The sequence below is a fragment of the Stomoxys calcitrans genome, chromosome 3, assembly GCF_963082655.1.
Source record: "Stomoxys calcitrans chromosome 3, idStoCalc2.1, whole genome shotgun sequence".
In the NCBI taxonomy this organism is placed as follows: Eukaryota; Metazoa; Arthropoda; class Insecta; order Diptera; family Muscidae; genus Stomoxys; species Stomoxys calcitrans.
This window is the reverse complement of record NC_081554.1, coordinates 123635900-123655779: the sequence shown is the minus strand read 5'-3', so window position 1 is coordinate 123655779 and position 19880 is coordinate 123635900. Positions and strand designations below refer to the sequence as shown.

The 19880-nt window shown below is 37.6% G+C and overlaps 1 protein-coding gene across 3 annotated transcripts in view; it reads right to left on the bottom strand.

Moving 5' to 3' along the window:
* The window catches only part of LOC106091822 (voltage-dependent calcium channel subunit alpha-2/delta-3), a 310884-nt gene that overhangs the window by 199254 nt on the left and 91750 nt on the right, over positions 1–19880 (bottom strand). The gene's annotated exons all lie outside the window — the stretch shown is intronic.

Genomic DNA, 19880 nt, shown 5'->3' with positions numbered 1-19880 from the left:
TTCGAACAGATCGTTTGAAAATTGTTGTTACTACGTCCACATAAGAGAAAATCCGACCATAAATGTATATATATACTAGCCGAACCGGGCCCGCTGCGCTGCGCCTTCTTTAACTCTCTAAATATCTTGCGTATATCGAATTCGTGGCATTGTAGTCTATGACGCTGAACGCGTTCGAATCCTGGCGAGAACATCGGACAATGCGGTGTTTATCCCCTCTTAATATTGGCGACATTTGCGAGGTACAAATCCATGCATGGTCATTTAAAACATTTTCACCAATGAGGTGTCGCACTGCGGGACGCCGTTCGGACTCGGCTATAAAAAACGGTCCAGTTTAATTGAGTTTAAACTTGAATCGGAAAGCACTCATTGATGTGTGAGAATTTGCCACTTCTCGGTTCCTGGTGGCAATGTTCTCATTAGGGGAGGGATGGCACCTCAGACATTTCGACTCAAATAAGAATATCCAATTCGTGCTGCACTTCCAAATCCCTTTAATTTGAGCCCCATATTGCGATGGCCAGTAAATATGAACCGTTTGGAGGGTGTTTTGAGCTGAGGCGGCCACCGTCACTTTCCACTGAAAATAGATATCAAATTCATTCTTTTTTCCCAACGGAAATGAAGTTTAGGGGGTGCTTTACGGCGTACTCCAAAATACTTGGCTCCAAATTGGATATCAAATTTGTTTTCTACTCTCAAATACCTTTCATTTGAGTCATAATGGGTCAAATAACCCATTTGACGTGTCTTTAGGAGGAAACACGCCACCAAGACGCAAATTTTAATGTCATATTCGTAATCTACTCCCTAATACCTTTCATTTGAGTCCCATATAGCCATGGCCGGCTAATATGCCCATTTGGGGGTGGGCGACCTCCCATTACTAGGACCTAATATTTTATGCCATATTTCTACTGGTTAATACTTTTCATTTGAGTCCCATTGAGTCCTCTGTTTAGAGTTGGGGCGACCCGATGGATGTTTAGGCTCAAATTTTTAACCATATTCATATATTGTCCCGATCGGTCCACTTTGGATTTTGGGTAATGTTTTTGACATAAGGGGGAGAGTCCGTCCCCCTTCCGATTCCGAAAAATTATATAGCCTATATTTCCTTCCAGACCAACCTACACAATATGCGAAAATTTCGAGAAAATCGGTTCTGCCGTTTTTCAGTCTATAGGAAACAAACAAACCGGATCCCATATACCCTGGTTGGCTAATGTGCTCATGGTGACCCCCTATACTTCGCCATGAATGCCAGATTCGTTATCTACTCCCGCATACTTTTCTTTTGATAACCATATTGTCCTTATTGGTCCACTTTTGATTTTGGGTGGTTCTTTTGGGGTAACGGTGGAGGGTCCGCCCCATTCCGTTGTCAATAAATTATAAAGCCCATTCCTACTTCCTGAACATTTTCGTAATCTACTTCCAAATACCTTTCATTTGAGACCCATATTGTCATGATCGTCAAATAAACCTATTTTAAGGGGTTTTGGGGCTGGGGCGGCCCTCCAGGTACTTGGACCCAACTTTTGTTATAAGATTCGTACTCTACTCAAATCTAAACCGATTTTGATGAAACCTTGCAGATACTTAATATATCCGATTGCACTTTAATGGCCGTAGTAGCTATAATTTTCAACCGATCTGCATAAAATTTGGCGAGGATTGTAAGTGGCAAAACAATCCGTGCCAAATGTTGTGCAGATCAGTTGAAAATTGAAGTTACTACGGCCATTAAAATGCAAATCGGGAGATACATATATATGGCAGCTATATCTAAATCTCAATCGATTTTTACCAAAATCAATAGCTTTCGTCCCTGAAGCAAAAAAGTGGCATGTGCAAAATTTCGTTTCGATTGGGCAACAAATACCACCTGTACCTTGATTACAAGAATACATGGACTCACAGACGGACATGGCTAAACCGAATCAGAAAGTGATTCTGAGTCGATCGGTGTACTTATCAATGGATCTAGCTCTTCTCTTTCTTAGCGTTGCAAACGCAAACGTCGTCCTCCAAAAATGGAGGACGACGAGTGTGAACATATTTACAGACAGTCAACTGACCATCAGAGCATTAACAACTAAGACGGATGGGTCACGAACAGTCTTGGATTGTTTGAAGGAGATTAACTCCTTCTCTGAGGATGTTTGGGTTCCGAGCCATAGCGGAGCAAGGGGAAGGAAAGAGCTGACGATATGCCAGTGAAGGCCACAGGACTGCGGTCAATAAAGTGGGTTAACCACAAGCCATTCGGGGCGACGCGGTCCGAGTTAACAGAGTGGGCGATGAAAGCGCTTGTAATACTACGACGAAACTCCAACTGTATGATTGGAATAGGTGTATATTCTGATATAGCCCCGGACTTGTTTGCTTGAGCTCCTAAAAGCCTCAATTTTCATATGATTTGGATCAAATTTGGCACAAATACTTCTGTTCTGACTTTCAACATCCGAGTCAAGTATGATTTGAATCGGTCGGTATACTTATATGGGCCCCCTTAAATACCCATACCGCAATATGACTTCTTGAGAAACTAGAAGCAGCAAGTAACTCCCGATTTGATTGTTGTAGTAAATGTACATTTTTTGAGAGAATCCATGATGGTGGTACACAAGATTCAGACGGCTGAAATTACCACGTTTTTACTGGTTAACGTCTATCTTCGTAGATAAATCATTTTTGACCGATTTCGCTGAAATTTGGAACAGTGTGTTGTATTGGGACCTCTGCTATCCAATCCGAATATGGTCTTCATCCGGCAATATTTGCATAAAGCTGCCATAATCTCGGGCCCGAGTACCCCCTCGGGCCCGAGTACCCCCCAAAATGATTTCGTTTTAAGACAACATTTTGCTGAGGCCAGGGCCAACCTAAAATTATTTTTCTGAGGGAAAAAATTGGAATGAATTCAAAGTACAAACAAAATTTTAATGAAATTTTTTCTAAACAAATTATAATGAAACTTTTCTTCAGACAAAATTTCAGCGTAATATCCTCACATGGCAAAACTTCAGCATCGGCCGGACCCGCCACGAAGTTATTTTTTAAAGACAAAACTTCTCTGATTTTTTTAAAATTAATTTCTAATTGTCCAACCTTTTCTAACAAATAATTTTTTCTAAAGACTAAATTTTAAAGAATTTTTGTAAGGACTAAATTTCAGGGAAAAACTTACTAGACAACCTAACCTCGAGATTATTTTTTAAAGCCAAAATTCTGTTTTGCGACACGACATTTTGCATAAACATTTTTAAAATCTTTTTATTATGCTTATCTGTCCCAAACAACACTTTTCTAACATTTTTTCTTAGCCAAATTCAAAAGAAAAGACAAAACTTCAAGCCATTACACCTAACCCTCGATTCCGCTATCCGATTCTATTGAAATTTTATGTATTCATAATTTCGAGAATTTATATTGATGTAGCAATTATTATACCCTCCACCATAGGATGGCGGTATATTAATTTCGTCATTCTGTTTGTAACCACTCAAAATATTCGTCTGAGACCCCATAAAGAATATAAAGGGTGATTTTTTTGAGGTTAGGATTTTCATGCATTAGTATTTGACAGATCACGTGGGATTTCAGACATGGTGTCAAAGAGAAAGATGCTCAGTATGCTTTGACATTTCATCATGAATAGACTTACTAACGAGCAACGCTTGCAAATCATTGAATTTTATTACCAAAATCAGTGTTCGGTTCGAAATGTGTTCATTCACCGTAACGTTGCGTCCAACAGCATCTTTGAAAAAATACGGTCCAATGATTCCACCAGCGTACAAACCACACCAAACAGTGCATTTTTCGGGATGCATGGGCAGTTCTTGAACGGCTTCTTGTTGCTCTTCACTCCAAATGCGGCAATTTTGCTTATTTACGTAGCCATTCAACCAGAAAAGAGCCTCATCGCTGAACAAAATTTGTCAAAATTTGAACACATTTCGAACCGAACACTGATTTTGGTAATAAAATTCAATGATTTGCAAGCGTTGCTCGTTAGTAAGTCTATTCATGATGAAATGTCAAAGAATACTGAGCATCTTTCTCTTTGACACTATGTCTGAAATCCCACGTGATCTGTCAAATACTAATGCATGAAAATCCTAACCTCAAAAAAATCACCCTTTATATTCATGATCGTCGCGATATTTTATGTCGATCTAACCATGTCCGTCCGTCTGTCTGTCGAAAGCACGCTAACTAAAGAAGGAGTAAAGCTAGCCCCTTGAAATTTTGCACAAATACTTCTTATTAGTGTAGGTCGGATGGGATTGTAAATGGGCCCATATTGGTCCATGTTTTGATACAGCTGCCATATAAACCAATCTTGGGTCTTGACTTCTTGGGTCTCTAGAGGGCACAATTCTGGTCCGATTTGACTAAAATTTTGCACGTGGTGTTTTGATATCACTTCCAACAACTGCTCTAAGTATGGTTTAAATCCACAACGTGCTTTGTTATGATATCCAACAACTGTGCCAAGTATGGTTCAAATCGGTCCATAACCTGATATAGCTGTCATATAAACCGATCTTGACTTCTTGAACCTCTAGAAGGCGCAATTCCTATCCAATTTAGCTGAATTTTTTTCATGACGTATTTTATTCTTACAATACCTTCAACAACTTCGTCAAATAAGGTTCAAATCGGTTCATAACCTGATATAGCTGCCATATAAACCGATCTGGGATCTTGACTTCTTGAGCCTCTAGAAGTCGCAATTATTATCCGATTTGCCAGACATTTTGTACGACGGATCCTCCCATGACCATCAACATACGTGTTTATTACGGTCTGAATCGGTCTATAGCCTGATACAGCTCCCATATAAATCGATCTCTCTATTTTGCTTCCTGAGCCCCCAAAGGGCGCAATTCTTATTCGAATTGGCTGACATTTTACACGGGTCTCCAACATATAATTTAATCGTGGTCCAAACCGGACCATATCTTGATACCGCTCTAATAGCAGAGCAATTCTTTTCTTATATCCTTTTTTGCCTAAGAAGAGATGTCGGAAAAATAACTTGACAAATGCGATCCATGGTGGAGGGTATATAAGATTCGGCCCGGCCGAATTTAGCACGTTTTTATTGTACTTGTTTTATATATTGAATTTTAAAAATTACAAAAAAAAATCGTTTTATTTCCTAAATCTTTTTATTTATGGCCATTTAGTGAAGATAGCTTTAATTGAATGAATTTGGCATAAAATCGCAGCTGCTGTTAAAAGAAGTAGGATTAATGCCATAAATTTATTATACCCACCACCATAGGATGGGTTAGTATCACCTCGAAATATGCTTCTGAGACCCCATAAAATCTATATAGTCTTGATAGTCATGACATTTTCAGTCGATCTAGCCATGTCCCTCCGTGTGTCAAAAGCATGCTAACTTTCGAAGGAGTAACGCTATCCACTTGAAATTTTTCACAAAACTTCTAATAAGTGTAGGTGAGTTGGGATTGTTAATGGGCCAAATGGGCTCATGTGTTCTTACGACACCTCTTTCCTAACACGAGCTAGAATTTTTTCTAAGGCAGCTCTATTCTTGGGTATTCATCGTCGTTAATGGGTTAATGTACATTTTTTTAAAGACCGATTCGCAATGTAATTTTTTCAAAAGATACAATTTTTGTGACTGCTTTAAACGCGCGCGATGAACTATGCTAGCACAGCACGCATTTTGATAAAAAAAATTCAATAATTTGCAAGCTTTGTTCGTTTGTAAGACGATTTATGGTTAAATTATAGACCAAGCTGAAGATGTTTGGCAGTGAAACAAAACACGAAACGTGCGAGATTGGTTGAAACCAGTGTTGCCAGAAAGATGATAGCTGAAAAATCACCCTTTATATATTGCCCGATTTTCACTTTTTCAGTTGCATTAACTGCAAGCGCATTTATTGCCCAATAATTCCAATAATTTGCATAACGCTTTCCTATACGACTTCCACAATACCCAAGCAGTTTGGAAGGAATCGGTTCAGATTTAGATATAGCTGCTATGTTCGCCCGACTCTGAGTAGTTTGCAATAATGTGGTCACTTGTCAACGGATTGTGACGAAAATTAGCACACATAATTATCATATGACTGATTATCATATGACTAATTATCATGCACTATTGAATTTTATCAAAATCGAATCAGATTTATATTTAGCTTCCATATACATGTATACATTGCCCCTTTTGCACATATAGGGACGTAGTCATTACAATTTTGTACACCTTTGCTCGAATTTGATACAGATTGTTTTATAACCCAGAGGCCACCGTAGCGCAGAGGTTATCATGTACGACTAGATTGCTGAACGTCTGAGTTCAAATCCTTTGCGAGAACATCAGACAAAATTTTCGGTGGTCATCCCCTCCTAATGTCTGCGACATTTGCCCCTGTTCCTAAGTGGAATGTTCATGGGCAAATTTGCATTTGCAGATGGTCTTATGCTAAATGTAGTGGGTGGCTATTATTAAACGATATTGGCAACAGCTAGGAACAACAAGGGATCCCAAGTTGTGAAGAAAAGTCGACTTTTAGACTTTTATCAAAATAGCAAAAGTCTATTTTTCGACTTAACGACTTGTTATTGGCAAAGTGGACTTTTGGCCTTTATCAATAAGTCGACTTTTGCAAAAAGTAGACGTTTTGATTTTTCGACAAAAAGTTGCAAAAATGTTCTAAATAAGATACTCCTGTTTCCTACAAGTTTTCGTAGACTTTTGCCATCAAGATATAATTATTTCTTTGTATTTTCATAAAGAAGAGGTCTTAAGACGAGTTTGTAATGGAAAATTGACGCATTTTATATAAAAACCGAAATCTTAGAGCCAATATGGATTTTGCATAAGTTTTCACATTCCCGTTAACTTTCCTTTTTATACCCACCGCCGTAGGATAGGGGGTATATTCATTTGGTCATCCCGTTTGCCACAAATCAAAATATCAATTTCCGACCCTACAAAGTATATATACTTCGGATCATCGTAAAATTCTAAGACGATTTAACGATGCCCGTGTGTCTGTCCGTTCGTCTGTTGTTATCACTCTACAGCCTTCATAAATTAAGTTATTGAGCTTAAATTTGACACAGATACGTCTTTTTGCTGCACGCTGGTTAAGTTCTATAACGGGCCTAATCGGACCATATTTGCATATAGCTGCTGTATAGACCGATCTGCCGATACATGATATCGCTGAAATTTCAAACAGTAGGTTAATTTCAGCCTCCCAACTTCTCTCGCAAATATGGTTCAGATCGGACTATATTTAGATATAGCTGCCATATAGACCGATTTTCCGATAAAGGGTCTGAAGCCCACAAAAGCTTTTTTTATTACATGATATCGCTGAAATTTCAAACAGTAGGTTAATTTAAGCCTCCCGACTTCTCTCGCAAATATGGTTCAGATCGGACTATTCATAGATATAGTTGCCATATAGACCGACCTGCCGATAAGGGGTCTGGAGCCCATAAAAGCTTTATTTATTTATTGGTTGAAATTGGAAATATAAAATTCAGCAATGACTAATATTTATTAGATCACTTAATGGCCGTGCCGAACTTGGGTGCATAATTTATCCAATTTTCATCGGATTGCGACGAAAGGGGATTTATATACCCAAGGTGGTGGGTATCCAAAGTTCGGCCCGGCCGAACTTAATGCCTTTTTACTTGATGGTATTTGAATTAAAGTTTCAAATGGTCAATATATCCTAGCCTACATTCAACCAGTTTTACCCTGAATGTTAAAACCCAAGTAGAACATCACATTTTGTTGCACATTGAGTAACGAAATTTTGTCCTCTATCACATCCTCTATAAAACCCCAAAAGAAACACAAAATTATTTCGATGCTATCCGATTTTCAAAAATGTTGAATTTCCCAAATTTTGTTGTTGTTGTCACTATTAAACACGAAAACAGACCGCCTTCACCAAATCTTATTCTATCTATTCTAAATTCCATCTAGACTAAATTCGGTGCAAAAATCTCTATTTGTGAAATGTATCCGTATATGAGAGCTAACACAAAATATTGTTCGATTCGTCCATGGAATGGAATATATTTTTGCCATCCCGAGAAAATGTCGCTCGCCAAATTTAAGACAATTTGAAACAAATTTGTGGGTATCAGAGCGAATATACCGAAAATTGTGGATACATTAGTATGGAACCTACAATTAAAGTTGGACTCATATGGACCATATTCGCATTTCAGAGGCCAAAGATGTTTAATCTGAAGATCGATCTATATAGTAGCTATATCAATATATTGACTGGGATGAATGTATTATAACAAATTTTTCCAAATTTTAGCAAAATCGGACATTAAATTTGCCTTTTAGGAGTTGAAGATTTCAAATCTGGAGTCCAGTCTATATGCGGGCCAAGAAAAGATATAGTCCTATACAGCCCATTCTCTAACTTAAACACATAATGGATAGAAATATATTCCATAAACTCTTTAGATGAATCTTACACTTATAAGTACGTTGTACGTAAAATTTTTTTCAGGTATGCACAAATATTGGCACGAATGTTATTACCCACCTGAATACCGCTGCTGAAGTTCGTCATATCGATTCAACCATGTAATGATACTACTATATTTTGTCTTTCGTTTAAATAACTATTCAATTTAAAATATATATTAATGGCAACTAAAGTAAACCATAGAGCAATGAATCGTAAAGTGCCCAAATGCATTTCGGAAAGCTTGGAATCAATTCTTTTTTAATGAACTCGATGCAACGATTGCAACGCATCACTAACTAGCAGCAATATAAGCAAAGCCAAACTTGTGCAACCCTGTGCAGATTTCTCTTCCACTATTCGTCCGAAAAATCGATTATTCGACTTTTAAGCATTGAAAGTCGACTTCGCTTTCCGACTTTTTTAAACAAAAAGTCGACTAATCGATTAGTCGACTTTGTGATCCCTAGGCACAACTACAACAGCGCAATAACTTTTGGGTGTAAAGATTGAAGTGTAAATAAAAGAGCCAGTTATGAACGATTCTGCTCAGTTACTCCGTGCAGTATTTAAGTTTATTTTAAGGAATGGGGGCCATGTATTTTTTTCTTATGTAAATTTTTTTTTATTTTTTTTTTTTTGTATAGGCTCAACTACTTTGTATATCCTTCCTCATTTTTTTCATTATGATACAGTGTTGCTTTGTTTGTTAGTTTCTGTGTTGATATGTTACACAAAGATAAGAAAACATTTGAGTCGATATTCATGAAATTTTCTCAGAATGTCGGGGGCGCCCCACCTCAAAACCTACCAAATATATATATACACTGTTCACGACAATATGGGACTCAAATGAAAGGTATTTAAGATTAGAAAACGTATCTGATATCCAATCGTCGTACCCACCACCCCAACCCCCAAAACACCCGGACATATTTACCGACCATGGCAATATGGGACTCAAATGAAAAGTATGCGAGTAGAATACGATTCTGATATCCATATGTGGGACCAAGTTTCTGGGGGTCCACCCCTTCCCCAAAACAGAACTTATTTACTGACCATGGCAATATGAGGCTTTAATAAATGGTATTTGAGTGTACAACACGAATCTGATATCCAGATGTGAGACCAAGTAATTTGGGGGGCGCCCATCCGCGAGAACATCCCCCAAAGAGAACAAATTTACGACCATAGTAATATGGGGCTCAAATAAAAGGTCTTTGGAAGTGAAGCACGAATCTGATATTAATATTCGGGATAAGTGTCTATGGGGCCATCCCATACCCATAATACCACCCAAGTAGGAAGTATTTGCTGGCCATTGCAATATGAAGCTAAAATAAGAGATATTTTAGAGTAGAACACGTATCTGATATATATTTTCAAATCCAAGTCACTGAGTGGCCGCCCATCCCCCAATATCAGGCATATTTACCAACTATGTCAATGTGGTACTAAAATAAAAGGTATTGGCGGGTAGAGCAAGAATTAATACCCACTTTCGGGACCAATTTTCTGGGGCCCTTTCTGGCCTAGCCCTTTCCCAAAAAACCCCAGAAGCAGCAATTTTTCACTGAGGGCCTCAAATAAAGGTATTTGGAAGTAGAATACGAATTTGATTTCCAAATATAGGACCATGTATTTAGGGCATTACCCCTTTCCCAAAACACCCCCAAAGGTTAAAAAATTTTCGACCATGCCAGTATGTGGCTCAAATGAAAGGTATTTGAGATTAGAAAACGAATTCGATAACAAATTTTGGGTCATGTGTTTGCGGGACGCCTCATCCTGTAAACTCCTGTTAAGCCAATGGCAATATGGGGTTTAAATAAATGGTATTTAAGAGAAGAGCACGATACTGATATATTTTCAGGGTTAAGTGTCTGTGGAACGAAAACAACCCTAAATCAGACATCATGAGAATATCGGGCTGAAATAAAGTATTTTAAGAATGGAGTACACCTTACATCCAAACTTAAATCCGTCGACCAATAAAGATCATATGGGCTTCAGATTAAGGCACTTATATTGTTAAACTGTTAGTCTAGCGATATACTATTGTCGAAAATGAATATTCGAAGGAAAATTTTGTTCCATATAAAGTAAAATAAGCCGCAGCGCAGCGGACCCGGTTCAGCTAGTCATATATACAAATACATATCACCTGATTATGACTAGTGTGACTACAGTGGTGAATCGATAATCGATACACTTTCTATGGGCAGCAGCCTAAGCTCTACCCTGATGTGGGCAATATCCGAATATGGTATGGAGAAATAAAATTGAAACTAATCCAAATAGAATCAAAATATTTTTTACTGTTTACAATGGAAACGAAAGTCCATAACTACAACAACGGTATCGCTGTGGGAAACTGAAATAAGAAACTGAAAAAAATGCTCTTCGACTTGAATGTAACAAAAGCGTTTAACATTCCCTTGAGAAAAGGAGAAAACACCAACTAAACAAAAAACATTCTAAAACCCATTTCGGCAGCTCAGTATAAAGGGCACAACCATGTGGGTAAGAGTGTATCATCGTATCCACACAAGTTAATAATCAAAAGAATATAAGACTGCGTTTCTTTACCAGATGGCTTCGCTCTTCACAATGTAGCAGGCCAGTATTGCCACAAGCAAATGGTTTTCCACTGTAACATTGTCTAGGTGAAGCAAATGCACTTCAAAAATTATGATACGATAAATGCACGAGTTGCGGTTTAGCAACAATAATTAAAATATTTTAATATTTTTAGTAAATTATTTACGCTTATAATTCAGAAGGGCACCGTAGCGCAGAGGTTAGCATGTCCCTCCTAGTGCTGGCGACACTTGTCAGGTACTTACCTAAGGTAATCAGCCGTGTAAACTTCTTTACCAAGTGGTGTCGCTCTGCGGCAAGCCATTAGGACTCGGCAATAGCAAGGAGCTCCTCATTTAGTTTAAACTTGTATCGGACAGCCCTTATTGGCATGGGTGAAGTATCCCAGCTGTTCACTAATGGAATTTTCATGGACAAATTTAAAATTTGTAAACTTAAAATACAACTCATCTTCTTGATCCCACAAAGAATAGGATTTCTATATATGTAGAACCAATTTTTATTTAAATCAACAAAAATTTAGAATGTGAACTAATCTTGCACCTTGCCAAAATATAGACTAATGTAGACTCTATACAAACAAAACTTTTGTGCGAAAGTCATCCTTAAATTCGGATTCATGTGATTTATTGCGGTTAGTTCGACTCCGAATCTAAAAGCGAGGTGATACAAATGACTAGATGACTCGGTGTCCTTCGCAACACTCAAAAATTGGAGGTCCAAGTTTTAATGGCAAATTCGTTCTTAGCCCACACGACGCACACTGTTCCTCAGATTTTAATCCAATTTAGTTTTCTTCCTAGTAGTATGAAGAGAGGAGAGCTAATGTACTTAGATGATATGTCCCATAAATTTCTACTGTAGGTGTTCAATTTGAATCGTTGAAAATCGACTAAACGGCAACTCTTTTGCTCACTGAGCAACTATATGTGCGAGCATGTTGGCGACATTAATTCACATGGTTTTGTAATGTAAGCCTCCTTTGCCTCGTGCATTTGCTTCTATGAGTGTACGTCGTATGTATATATGATCCCATGTAGAGTTATTTAAGCCGAACATAAACCTAATTAAAACTGAAATGGTACTTGTCATTCATTCCATACAAAAACAAACGACACCAGAAACAGCAACAACGCAAAATAAAAAAAAAACATACACACACACACACACACACACCAAAACAAACCGAGCAGGGAATAAAAATACGAGAGAAAATGAATTAACTGTCTCCCTAAGCTGGGGGCTGGAATATGGGGCAGGGGGCGGGACAATGTCGAACAGTTTTTCTTGTACTAGGTGGAGGTGAAGTTTTTTTTGTGATGGATGGGAATATTGCAAAGATCGACATTGTTAGAAGGAAATGAGCTAGCAAGAGGGCATGTGTTAGGGGCCAATGTGTGATAAATAAGCACAGTATGACAAAGTCTTGTTGTGCGGCGGTTTCTGTGGCAAATTTGTATGCGTTTGCTGTGTTTTTATTCCCCACACCACCACTAGAATAGGCAACATCATAAAGTTTATTTGTTGCGTCTTTTGATAAAGGCTAGGGTATATATAGTACCTACCTATTAAGGCATCTACGTCTATGCGTTTTAGTGAATAATGTATTTTTCACATGTTTATACCGACCACTATAAGATGAGTAATCTTTTCATTTCGTTTATGACTTCTCGAAATATTGATCTAGGACCCTTTCTTCTCTTATATGAAGAATTCTTATTGTGTTTGGTATCCCAAACCCGCCCAATGGATAGACCAATCATAATAATGTGGGACTCAATTGCAATATATGTGAGAGTAGAAAACCAATGCGATATCCAAATATGTGGCCAAGTGTATGGAGAGACGACCACTTTAAAAACGAACATATTTATCGACCATGCCAATATGTAGTTCAAATGAAAGATATTTAGATGAACAGTACGAATCTTATATTCATGTTCGTATTAAATGCCTAGGGATTCACCCCACCCCCAAAACACTCCCCAAATGAAAGGTATTTGATTCTAGATGACGAATTTCATATCTACTTTCAGGGCCAAGCGTCTGGGCGGCCACCCCAAAACCGGACATATGTATTTACCGACCAGAGAAATGTGGGTCTCACAAGAAAGCACGAATTTGATATCCACCTTTTAGGCGAAACGACTGAGGGACTGTCCCATTTCCAAAACAAATCCAAGCTGGACTTATTTACCAACTATTGCAAAATAGGGCTCAAAGAAAACGTACCAGAGAGTAGTTAAGTATACATGTTCTTGATAGTCTCGATATTCTGAGTGGATTTAGCGATCGACGTTACTTCTAATGGATGTAGGACTTTGTGATCTACATCAATGGTATAAAATGATCATTTAACTTTACTTCTTGAACCCCTAGAAACCCCAATTGGTATCCGATTTGGCTGAAATTTTGCACAGATGGTTCTGTTATTACTTCCAAGAACAGTACAATTCGGCGTATAGTCTGATATAACTCTCCTTATTTGATATAAGCCCCTAGAATTTTGTGCGGGCTCAGGGAAATTTTGCAGGGAGGATTTTCTTATGACTCTCAATATCACTGGAGAATTTTATAGATATCGGCCCAGATTTAGATATAGCTGTCATATATGCATATCGCCAGATTTACACCCCAAGAACCACTGTAAGCGCATTGTTTGGCCAATCTTGCCAACATTTTGCACAACGCTTTTCTCGACGACTACCACATTGTCTGAGAAGTTTGCTCGAAATCGGTTCACAAACAAAGTCTTGTTGTGCGGCGGTTTCTGTGGCAAATTTGTATGCGTTTGCTGTGTTTTTATTCCCCACACCACCACTAGAATAGGCAACATCATAAAGTTTATTTGTTGCGTCTTTTGATAAAGGCTAGGGTATATATAGTACCTACCTATTAAGGCATCTACGTCTATGCGTTTTAGTGAATAATGTATTTTTCACATGTTTATACCGACCACTATAAGATGAGTAATCTTTTCATTTCGTTTATGACTTCTCGAAATATTGATCTAGGACCCTTTCTTCTCTTATATGAAGAATTCTTATTGTGTTTGGTATCCCAAACCCGCCCAATGGATAGACCAATCATAATAATGTGGGACTCAATTGCAATATATGTGAGAGTAGAAAACCAATGCGATATCCAAATATGTGGCCAAGTGTATGGAGAGACGACCACTTTAAAAACGAACATATTTATCGACCATGCCAATATGTAGTTCAAATGAAAGATATTTAGATGAACAGTACGAATCTTATATTCATGTTCGTATTAAATGCCTAGGGATTCACCCCACCCCCAAAACACTCCCCAAATGAAAGGTATTTGATTCTAGATGACGAATTTCATATCTACTTTCAGGGCCAAGCGTCTGGGCGGCCACCCCAAAACCGGACATATGTATTTACCGACCAGAGAAATGTGGGTCTCACAAGAAAGCACGAATTTGATATCCACCTTTTAGGCGAAACGACTGAGGGACTGTCCCATTTCCAAAACAAATCCAAGCTGGACTTATTTACCAACTATTGCAAAATAGGGCTCAAAGAAAACGTACCAGAGAGTAGTTAAGTATACATGTTCTTGATAGTCTCGATATTCTGAGTGGATTTAGCGATCGACGTTACTTCTAATGGATGTAGGACTTTGTGATCTACATCAATGGTATAAAATGATCATTTAACTTTACTTCTTGAACCCCTAGAAACCCCAATTGGTATCCGATTTGGCTGAAATTTTGCACAGATGGTTCTGTTATTACTTCCAAGAACAGTACAATTCGGCGTATAGTCTGATATAACTCTCCTTATTTGATATAAGCCCCTAGAATTTTGTGCGGGCTCAGGGAAATTTTGCAGGGAGGATTTTCTTATGACTCTCAATATCACTGGAGAATTTTATAGATATCGGCCCAGATTTAGATATAGCTGTCATATATGCATATCGCCAGATTTACACCCCAAGAACCACTGTAAGCGCATTGTTTGGCCAATCTTGCCAACATTTTGCACAACGCTTTTCTCGACGACTACCACATTGTCTGAGAAGTTTGCTCGAAATCGGTTCAGAATTAGATATAGCTCCCATATATATGTTTGTCAGATTTTGGGTAATTTGCAATAATATTGCCATTTGTCAACCGTAGTTATTACCGTTTGAACATATTCGCTCGCCGAGGTCCTTCAAAATTGGTTCAGAATTGGATATAGCTCTCACATTGTACTTATAGGGTAGGTGTAGGGTATTATACAGTCGGCACAGTCCGATTTTTGCTCTTCCTTACTGGTTTCTCTTAGGCCCAAGACATAGAGGAAATTCTTGATATTTTAATTTAAAAACATCAAAATCTAAATAAAATGTACACAATTATTTAGAATCAGTGCTATGAATACCAATTTATTCGTGAAAAACTTATTCAGACATTTTTTTCATATTACGAAAAGCACGCTACCACGCTTATTAGTTGAATGTGCGCACGTATCCGAAATGTTTTAGGAACCAACAAGAGGAAAGATACTTTAAAGCCAATGTAAATAATGATTTTTATACCAAACTCCAAATATTTGTCCGTCGTTTAGTTGACAATTTTCTATTCGTTTGCGAAAACAGCTGATTTTAATGATGTCGACTATCGTAAGAAGTGGCTACTGAATACCAAATTCATCAACTTTTCTGTTATCGCTTTTTAACTAAACGATTTTCGTTAAAACACTTTACAGATTCCACTACTGATATTTATTTATTTATTTATTAACAACAGCTAATGGCAGCTGGAATTGAAACGGCAGGTAACGATTAAGAATTATTGAAGATGTTGATAAAGTGCAGTTGGAATTCCGGAGATTAAGTTCTTAGTTAGTTGGCAACCTTTGTGTTGTCGATTTCAAAGTTTTGTAGAATAGTATGTTTAATAACATGAATGTGGTCATTTGCTGGCTTAATTCGTTAAATTTATTGCAAAGATTATAAAATGGATTATTTAGTTGATAATTATTTGTAAAAAAATCGGTAAGTTTAGAGGAATGAAGTTCCTTGTTGTTCCTTGTATGGAGACATTGAAGATAATTCTGAGCTTTTGCATGAAGACGACACCTAGCATGATAGGCCTATATGTTCAAGTGATGGCAAATCTATGAGCTTCACACGGTTTCTATAGGGGGGAAGATTTAACGGATCATTCCATCCCAGTCCCCTAAGAACAAAAATCATGATTTTTTTCTGAATGTATAGAGACATTTAGACAAATAAGGGTCATTAAATTCCTTCTCGATAAAACCTAGAGTAGACATTGATCTACTCACACCAGAATCAATATGAGCGTCAAACCTCTGCTTACAATCAAGTATAAGCCCACACTCATAGATATTTGTTAGTAAAAACAGCAAAAATGTTTACTGAAAATGGGACGGCAAATCAGCAAACATTTCCTGCTGTTTTCAAATTTTAAAAAAAGCTCAAAAATTTCATAAATTTAAAAAATAATATTCCATTTTTTTTCAAGTTTTCAACAATTTGTTAATTTTTGATAGAATTTAAATAACAGCAGACAAAATAACTACTACTTTTTTATAAATGCTTTTGAATAAAAAATTTACGACCAAAATTGCCAATTTACTTTTTACTAATATATGACAAATGACTCAATTGTTGTTTCGAAGTTCAAAAATTTTTAATGGATTTATTCAAAAGTTGAAAATTTATAATTTGATATCAGCAGACAGCGCTTGCTGATATCAGCAGACTCATTTTTCTGGGTGTAAGTATCAAGTGTAACGCCTAAGTTATAAACCAAACTCCTGATTCGATATCTTCACTCTCTGGAAGCTGATGTAATTTTGAAAGTAATCTTTTATTATCACTTCCAAAAGCTATGGCAAGTATTGCCCAAATCGGTCCAAAGCCTTATGTAGAAATTTGACATTTCATTAAGGAACTGCACATTAAGCTGATATAGCCCCCATATAAGCCGACTTTCCGATCAGTCTTCTACGGCCACTTAAAGCTAACATTTTTGCCTGATTGGCAGAAATTTCATACGTAAAGTGAACATCTGCCCTTCAACCAAGTTCATTTGTGTAAGTTTTTAGAAGAATCCGCGGTGGTGTTACCTGTTCATTCACACTACTTAATAATGGCGAAATTTTGCACATAATTCTCACATAAACCGATCTCCCGATTTTACTTCTAGAGTCTCTAGTAGGCGCAATCACTACTCAATATGGCACGTAGTGTTGTGTTATGAGTTGCGCTAGATCGGATTGTGCGGTCGGATAGTTTATGTCTGGTATTGTGTCCCCACGTAAGTTGCCGGTGTCAGTTAGCAGCGAAACCCGGGAAATGACATAGAAAATGAAGCAATGTCCCATCATCTTCCCCACATGCCCTAATGTGTAGGGCATGTGGCTGTCACTTGCCGCACCGATTTTGCTTAAGTGAGCACGTAGAACTTGTCTGATTTAGCGAATATGAACGGTTACAAGTTTTTGGGCTATTTAAAGCGATCTACATGGTTCAACGGTAAGAACAGCATCTTCCTTCTCCTGTTCCTTTAGTATCACAATGAGCGAAAACGTTTAAGTGAGCCTGATGACAGGCTGCCATTTAAACCCAACCTAACCTAAGCCGTATTTAGTTGAGAGCGGCCATCAACGGTCGTAGGATCCCACCATAGCTTGAGATGACGAATACTTCGGGCGGACATTCGTTAACTAAAATTGGGTTAGCACCATCATACGAATTACGAATTACTGAATGGGAAAATCTTTGGAATGCCACATAGACCTAACCCATTGTTGGCGAACTCATACAACCCAAATTGAACAAATGGTTGTGTATCGCACTGCAAATAGTTTTAATAATAAAGACAGCGTTGTTAAACGACATGGTGGTGGTCCTAAAAAATGGAACAGCACCTGAAATGATTCGGCAAATGAAAACTCAAATCCACGTCGTAGTGGCAATCACATGACTAAAAATCTGAAAATATTGCGTAAAAGGATGCAACATATATTGAAAAAAGAGCTCAGGGACACCAAAGCATAATCGAAAGAAAAAAATAGTTTCTGTGCTTGCAGGAACGAAGTGAATTTCCAAACATTGTGTTCTCTTACGAGAAAAACTCCCCAATTAAGCAATTCGTTAACTCCCAAAGTGATCGCGTTCACTAAGCCGAGCTCACGTATGAATGTGTCAACTAATGTGATGATATATGCCTAGCCCACAGCCAAGGTTTCTTTTGGAGGGGGCCCACCTCATTGTGGCTACAAATTGATTTTTTCTTTTGAAATTTCGCTTTAGAAAACGTTAATTTTGTAGGGGTTCGGAACTAGCTTGGTATGAAAAGTCGACTTTTAGACTTTTATCCAAATAACAAAAGACGATTTTTAGGCTTATTTTTTTCAAAAATTCGACATTTCCAAAAAGTAGATAGTTCGACTTTTCATAAAAAAAATGTTAAAAATTTTATAAAATAAGATACTCCCATTACCTACAAGTATTCGTAGACTTTTGCCATCAAGATATAAAAATTCCTTTTTATTTGATAAAGGGGAGGTATTGAGAAGAGTTTTAAATGCAAAATGTACGCATTTTTTATATCAAAATCACCCAGCTATCACAAAGCCAATATGGCTTATTGCAAAAGTTTCCACCTTCCCTTTTACTTTTCTCTTCTTTTATTTGAATGAAATGGTATATATATCTTAGCCGACTTCAACTAGTATTACTCTGAATGTTAAAACCCAAGTAAAATATCACATTTTATGGCACATAGGAGTAACGAACTTGCTCTATAAAAATCCAAACGAAACACAAAATTATTTCCATTCTATACGATTTTATGTATCCGACATTACCAAAGACCATTTTTCAAAAATATAAAATTTTCCAAATTTTGTTGTTGTCGTCACCATTAAACATGAAAATTCCAAATTCCATCTACACTTCCTAAATTCGATGTAAAAATCTCAGCAAAAATCAGAGCAAAACTATCGAAAATTGTGAGTACGTTAGTATGAGACCTACACCTAAAGTTGGACCCACATCCATCATCCGTCCATCATCGCATTTTATAGACTGAAGATGTTTTATATCAAGATTGATAAAATAAATGCCAGCATGGATGCGCTGTAGAAAGCCATTGTACGGCAATGTCGAATATACCGGCAGTTTACATTCGAGCCGCTTCCAACTCTTTTTGTTTGCCGACTCAGAGCAATAGTCAAGACAAAGCGTTGTCATATCGAGCAAAAATTAATCATTAAATATAACAGATAACAAAATATTGATCTTTTTAGTAGATGTATCTAAAAATAAATCGATGTGAACCACGGATGTCAAATAGCCAAACATTAGTCACTGTGTCAAATTTCAGTGAAATCGGATTATAAATGCGCCTTTTATGGGGCCAAGACTTTAAATAGAGATATCGGTCTATACGGCAGCTATATTCAAATCTGGACCGATCTGGGCCAAATTGAAGAAGGATGTCGAAGGTCCCAACGCGACTCACTGTACCAAATTTTGACAGCATCAGACAATAAATGCACCTTTTATGGGCTCAAAACCTAAAATCGAGCGATCGGTCTATATGGTAGCTATATTCAAATCTGGACCGATCTGGGCCGAATTTTAGAAGGATGTCGAAGGTCCCAACACGACTCACTGTCTCAAATTTCGACCACATCGGACAATAAATGCACCTTTTATGGGCTCATAACCTTAATCGAGCGATCGGTCCATATGGCAGCTATATCCAAATCTGGACCGATC